The 6000-nt window shown below is 38.2% G+C and overlaps 1 protein-coding gene and 1 non-coding gene across 4 annotated transcripts in view; both read left to right on the top strand.

Annotated features, from left to right (window-relative positions):
* Positions 1-472: 472 nt before the first annotated feature.
* trnal-uaa (transfer RNA leucine (anticodon UAA)) lies at positions 473-555 on the top strand. Its single transcript has one exon. It is a non-coding gene; the product is annotated as a tRNA-Leu (tRNA).
* Positions 556-3179: 2624 nt separating this feature from the next.
* Positions 3180-6000, top strand: part of utrn (utrophin) — a 221199-nt gene continuing 218378 nt past the window's right edge. For all 3 annotated transcript variants that reach the window (XM_059357172.1, XM_059357174.1, XM_059357170.1), the window contains exon 1: positions 3180-3594. The gene's annotated coding sequence lies outside the window, so the exon portion shown is untranslated. The remainder of the gene's footprint in view (positions 3595-6000) is intronic.

Below are 6000 nucleotides of genomic sequence, written 5' to 3'. Positions count from 1 at the left end.
TAGAACTGAACGCCGCACGCGTGACGTAGTGAAAGTAGGCGTGGCTGAGCCGCAGGCCGCTAACGATCACTTGCGAGTTGCTAATGTTGTTCCCAGCCGAATAGTACTTTGAGCGCATAAGACAACATTATGCTAAACTTGCTGTTGGATGACGTTAGCGAGATCATGGTTTGGGTTGAAATCGAAACATTTCTGGCTCCTGTAAACGAGCGTGGGTTGAACGAGCAAGTTCACTGCAGTCTGCCACAAGTTAGCTTCTGCTACACTGCGCGAGCAACATAGCTCTACCATGAGTCATCGTTGATATAGCACCGTTGTGTCAATGGTACATACCCATAGACATATATGTCTATGTACATACCTATATCCCCGTAGTCATTTGACGATCCAACACAAAGTTCATAAAAGAACAAATTTGTTCTAATCGTGGTGGGTTTTTTCTAGCGGAAATGTGGCGGGATGCGGTGTATACACCAGGATGGCCGAGTGGTTAAGGCGTTGGACTTAAGATCCAATGGACATATGTCCGCGTGGGTTCGAACCCCACTCCTGGTAGTCTTTTAGTGCTGTTTCTGTACGCATCGTATAATCACCTATAATAAACACAAGCAGCGTCTCCGATGAAGACGAACCCTGGGAAGCGTTGTAAAAAACGCAGCTTCTGTGTTGTGACATTTTATTACACGTTTACCACTGGGTGAATTCACGTAATCCGCCCTAAATTGTTCGTATTACTCTGCTTTTATTTAATGTAAGTACTATGTTGTGTACATTTTGTGGCAATGGCATTTTTAAATCTATGTTAAGTGGTTGAGATTGACAAGAAGGTAAATTTGGTAGCAAGAAGGTAGTTTTGACAACCCTGAATAACGGGAGGGGTATTTGTTATTTAATGTAATACAAAGTTAAATGTTCAGATTTATCTACAACTCTGTATATAGCTATATTCATTAGGCTAATTATCATTATATACACGCATTCCTGGTTCACTTAGGCTATAGCAATTCCTGTCTATTTTACACAACTATGTTTTATTATGTTTAAATAGTTCTTGGACTGCTTTGCACTACTTTGTGTTTTATATGTTTATGTTTGATTTATTTTATTAGCATTGTTGAAGAGAGCCTGCATTCATGTAATTGTTGTGCATATGATAAATACATTTTTTTTTTTACAGTAGGCCTACAAGCCCACCTCCTACTGGCTCATACAGTAAAAGTATAGTATCCATACATTATTTGGCATCTATGGTGAATATGTCTAAGTTATAATATCAATTGGATTTCAACTAGGTTAATTGTGGAGAAAATGTTTATACATTTATAAATATTTATTATTTTACGCTGTGTTTGTTTAGTAAGTCCTTTAAGTCTTTTAGAAGTAATTGCACTTTTTGGGCAGAAGAGGGCACTCTAAGTCCTTCCTATTATAGTATCTGGGCTGGAGTCCAACACTGGTTCACTGAAAGCCTGTACACCATCACCCCTATAATTTCACAGCAAGGGCGCTGCCTTGGACTCATGGATACCCAGTCATTTGCATCTGCCACAGAAAAAGCTTGACAGAAAATAGCTGTAACTCTGCTAAAGTATATTCAAATGTTTGTTGCAATGTCGTTCCATGTATGTAAGAACTGTAGATGGAAATATAAGCCTTTTGAAAGTTCCTTGTTCTGTGGAAATTCAAAATAGGTGATTCTCACGTCTGTTGTCTAACTCTATACTCATTACAAAATAAATATGCTGTCACTTGATAGGGGATTGAGGCTCTATAAGAGAGCACTAATTTGTGAACCTGAGCTTCTTTGAGCTGTGTGAGGAAGCATCCACAAAAGAGCCCTGACAACTGAGAAGAGGGGAGGGGAAAGGATGAGGGCTCACAATGGACGATCAACATCTCTGCATCCTCAAAGCCTCAGAGACTCTTTCCAATGGGCCGTAATCTATTATTCAGTCCACTCAGGTACTGGAAAAGTTGTTGCTTTCCAGGCCAACACATCACTCAGTATAATAAAATGAAAGCTGGGACATGAGGCATTGAAGGCATTATGGTAATGATGTTGTTATTATTTTATGCTCTTTTATATTGCTATTTTTATTATTATTTGCTCTTTTTGTTTTTGTTTGCGTGTCATTTATGAGATGTGCTATATAAATAAAGGTTATTATTTTTTAGTAAAATGTTTGAAACACATTCATTATAAAATAATGGGAATTAAACTGAGTGTATTTAGCAGTTTCTCATGGGCAGTTTGCTGTTATAAAGTGATAAATAGTGGTGGTGATGGTACCACTGACTGTTTACGATCCCACTGGCACGTATTTAGCATTGGTACAGTGTCCTCAAGATTTTTTTTATTTTTATGTTTACCACTGCAACAGTTATCATCATTCTAGTTAATAAAATAACCTGTCTTACATTACACATATATCGCAGGAAAAACAATCATCTTGGGTCAAATTGCTTTGTGCAATCGGTCAATAGTTGTGGTGCCTTTATGTGGAAAACTTCTAAGACCCCTGCTTTAATACCTGCTTTAAAACATTCCAGTTATTATTCCACAGTTAAAGTTTCTTGTAAAGTTTTGTGTTTCCCAGTGGGAATCACTGGTTTCGTTGGTGTTACGTCACGTGACGCCCACCGCGCCATGTTTCCATCTCCGCGTCAGGAAAACTTTTACAGCCAGAGGGAAAAACTCAAGATTAGTGTCAAGTCACCCATGGTGAACACTGTTTTTCCGGTTAACACCTTCAAAATAAATCGGATTGACGCAATACTTAAGAAATAGCTTCATATAATGACGACAATAGTGAATGAAAATTAGTGAATTAAATTAGTAGCCAGCGTCAAGATTATTGATGTTTTTTCCACCCATTATTCTTGCCCTAAAATGATTTAAATTGCATACATATACTATATTGAAGCTGGGGTATGTATGTTGGAAACCGATGACAACCTGTCCTGATATTGAAAAAGGCGGCCAATTACTAGAGAGTTATCATTGTGAGCAACTGGAGCAACTGCAATTACCAGTTGATGTAAAACTCTCAGCGATTGCCATTGTGGGACCCCCTTCATACGCTTTTACTTTGAAAGACCTGCTCTAGCATTTCCGTTGTGTGTAGCTAACTCTTTCGAGCTTACCGTCAGTGTAAGCAGCAGGGAGAAAGAGTCAAGTAAGCAACAGGAACAAAGTTGTGGGACCTGAGTCCACAGCACCGCGGTGTCCACCCGTGAAATGTAATAACCATCTCTCCGTTTCCAAGAGACAGCCTACCGTGTGCTCTAAAAACTACGGTAGTTGTGCTTTGCTTTGCGTTGCAAAAAGGCGTCTCTAAGAGCTTTTTTGGGGGGCACATCGTGGAGACTGGATGCGATTGAGGACGGTTCTTTTTTTAGTTAGTTAGCAAGTTAGTTTAGAAGAGAGTGCCTCGTACCACGTAGAAAATGCCTTAAATTAATTGGATTAATGTACTTTTTTTTTAACTTTTCAACTTTTCCCAATACATTTGACTTCATTTGTGTATCCATACTCTGCACGCTTTGGACTTGTTTTGAGGGAGCACGTCTCCTGGCTCCTTGGTGACAGCAGAGGTGAGTGTGTGATTTGGATCAATGACCTGTAACGTTAACCCTCATTGTTTTTAACGCAATACAACGGCTGTTGTTGAATTTGAAAGGAGACGTTGGGTTGAACTTAACGTAACATACGATTTTAAAATAAAACGTAAAATATTGTTATTAACGTGAAGTCTGGCACGTAACGTTAGCTAGCTCTAGCTATTGTATATCGTCACACTGTTAAAATAATCGCCTAAGTCATTTTTTGTCAAAATTGTTTTTTTGCCTAAATCATCTCAGATCATGTGATTTTACCCCTTTAAGATAATGGCCTATGTCAAGTGTGTGACTTAAGCGGATTTATTATGCCAAAGTCAAAATAAAATGTGACTTAGGCATTTTTTTGAACATGCCTTTGTGACTTAAGCAAGATATGGTAACATTTTATTTTGAAGGTGTCTACTTAAGAGTGACATGAGCATGTCATAAGCATGACATGAGATGTGTCACGAACATTAATGACACTTTGAAGTAACATTAATGCTCATGATACTTGTCATGCCATGTTTCTGACAGGCATGTGTGACTCTTATGTAGACACCTTCAAAATAAAGTGTTACCATATCTTGCTTAAGTCACAAAGGCATGTTCAAAAAATAGCCTAAGTCATTTATTTCTCTTAAGTTACATAATTTACACACAGTGTTATTACTATGCCCATAGCCATCCTTTGATACATCATTTTTGAGTGAAATGATCAGTAAATGTCATATGTTACTCTTTTGGTGAAGTTTTTTGTGTTTCCTGCAAAACTTGAAAAAATAAGTTAGGCGATTATTTTAACAGGGTGACGATATTGCAACCAGTTTTGAAATAGCTTGATAAAAATAAGTATACTCTTAATATCGCAGGCATACCAAAGAGATAAAACATTAACTACCACAAGGCCACCATAGGCCGACTGTTTGAAACTCCTTTTATGTGTTTTGTGGTCGTTTTATTGTGTTGTCAGCAAGGAGTACTTTATATTTATTGATCTGAAAGCAGAGCATTGACATTGCTCATATCATCCACTCTAGAAAGTTCTGAACTGCAGTTTCAAAGAGTTCAGATTAAACTGGCTGATTGTATCCCCTCAGTTGTTTTGCCTTGGTTGTCAAAACTACTCTTCTCTCAGTGAGAGGAACCGAAATTGTAAAGACACCAGCAAGATAAATGGGGCTGTGTTTCCCTTCACTTTACAGATGTTATTTTTGGGTCTTGCATCATCCCTCAAGAACTGTAACCCACCAAGCACTGCTCGATAAAACACTGCACATGCACTCCTTTCATGGTCAAAGCAAGCTATTTTTGGAAGTTAACATGGGTGAGTTTTTAATGAAAGGATAACCTGAATTAAGACAAACCACATGCACAAGCATTAACCCTGCAGTGAAAGTCAATCTCTTAAAAGATGCAGAAAGATAACCTGGGGAACTGCAGCACCAGCTGACCTTTCACTAGGTCAAATAGAACATCTGTATCTAATGGCAGATGTTTCATTTTTGGAGCTGGTGGATGCTGAGCACACATAACAGCCTTTATGAAACTGATAGAAAACACAGCTCCATTTGCATTTATTACCACATGTCAAGACAGTAAAACTTCAGTGTATATATAATTAATTTCCCCCCTAGAGAAAACTCTCATCACTTGCTGTGATTCCTTGAAACTTGTAAGGAATCAGTGTCCAGCCTTAGTTCCTCTGAACTAGGGGTTTCAAACTTTTAGAACATGAAAAACGTAATTGATCCAATGAAAAGGAACGTCAACCTCTGCTTGTGAACAGAATGTCGTCAAAAGAATCTATATGTTCATAGGAACCTTTCAATATCACTTTCAGTATTATCAAAAAGATACAGAATACCAAAACAGATTTGTAATCAGATTTCCATGCACTGCCATTCTGAATTTGTCAGATACCTCTGAAATCACTGTCAGGGTCTGATCAGTAGCTTGTACCTAAGTGCAAAACAACTCAGTATGGTCAGACTATATTTTCAAATTTTAATACTAATGCAGTGGAAAAACGTTCAGCATACAGTTGTTCAATAGAGCTGACAGTAGAATAAAGACATTGGATTTGACAGGGCTATGACTGTGTGTGTATGTCAGTTTGTGTGGAGCAACCAAAGCAAAATAAGCACCCTAAAATAAACATCTGTGATGACTGACCGAGAGCCAATTTCACCTCTACTTGATGCTTTGTGGGTGTTTCAAACTCTGAGATTATTGGCTAGTTTGTTCCTGAGCCCTTATAAAAGTTTACACAACGATTTCCATTATTAAACCATCAATTACAATTATGGGAGTCGTTTTACACATAAATCAATGCCCAGGCTGTCAGCCTAAGGCCACGGTGTGAAAGCAGATTGTTTCTTCCCTAGCATTGTTAAGCAG

Source organism: Centropristis striata, chromosome 18 (assembly GCF_030273125.1).
Source record: "Centropristis striata isolate RG_2023a ecotype Rhode Island chromosome 18, C.striata_1.0, whole genome shotgun sequence".
Classification (NCBI taxonomy): domain Eukaryota; kingdom Metazoa; phylum Chordata; class Actinopteri; order Perciformes; family Serranidae; genus Centropristis; species Centropristis striata.
Note: the sequence above shows the minus strand (reverse complement) of the source record. Positions and strands in the feature narration are given on the sequence as shown.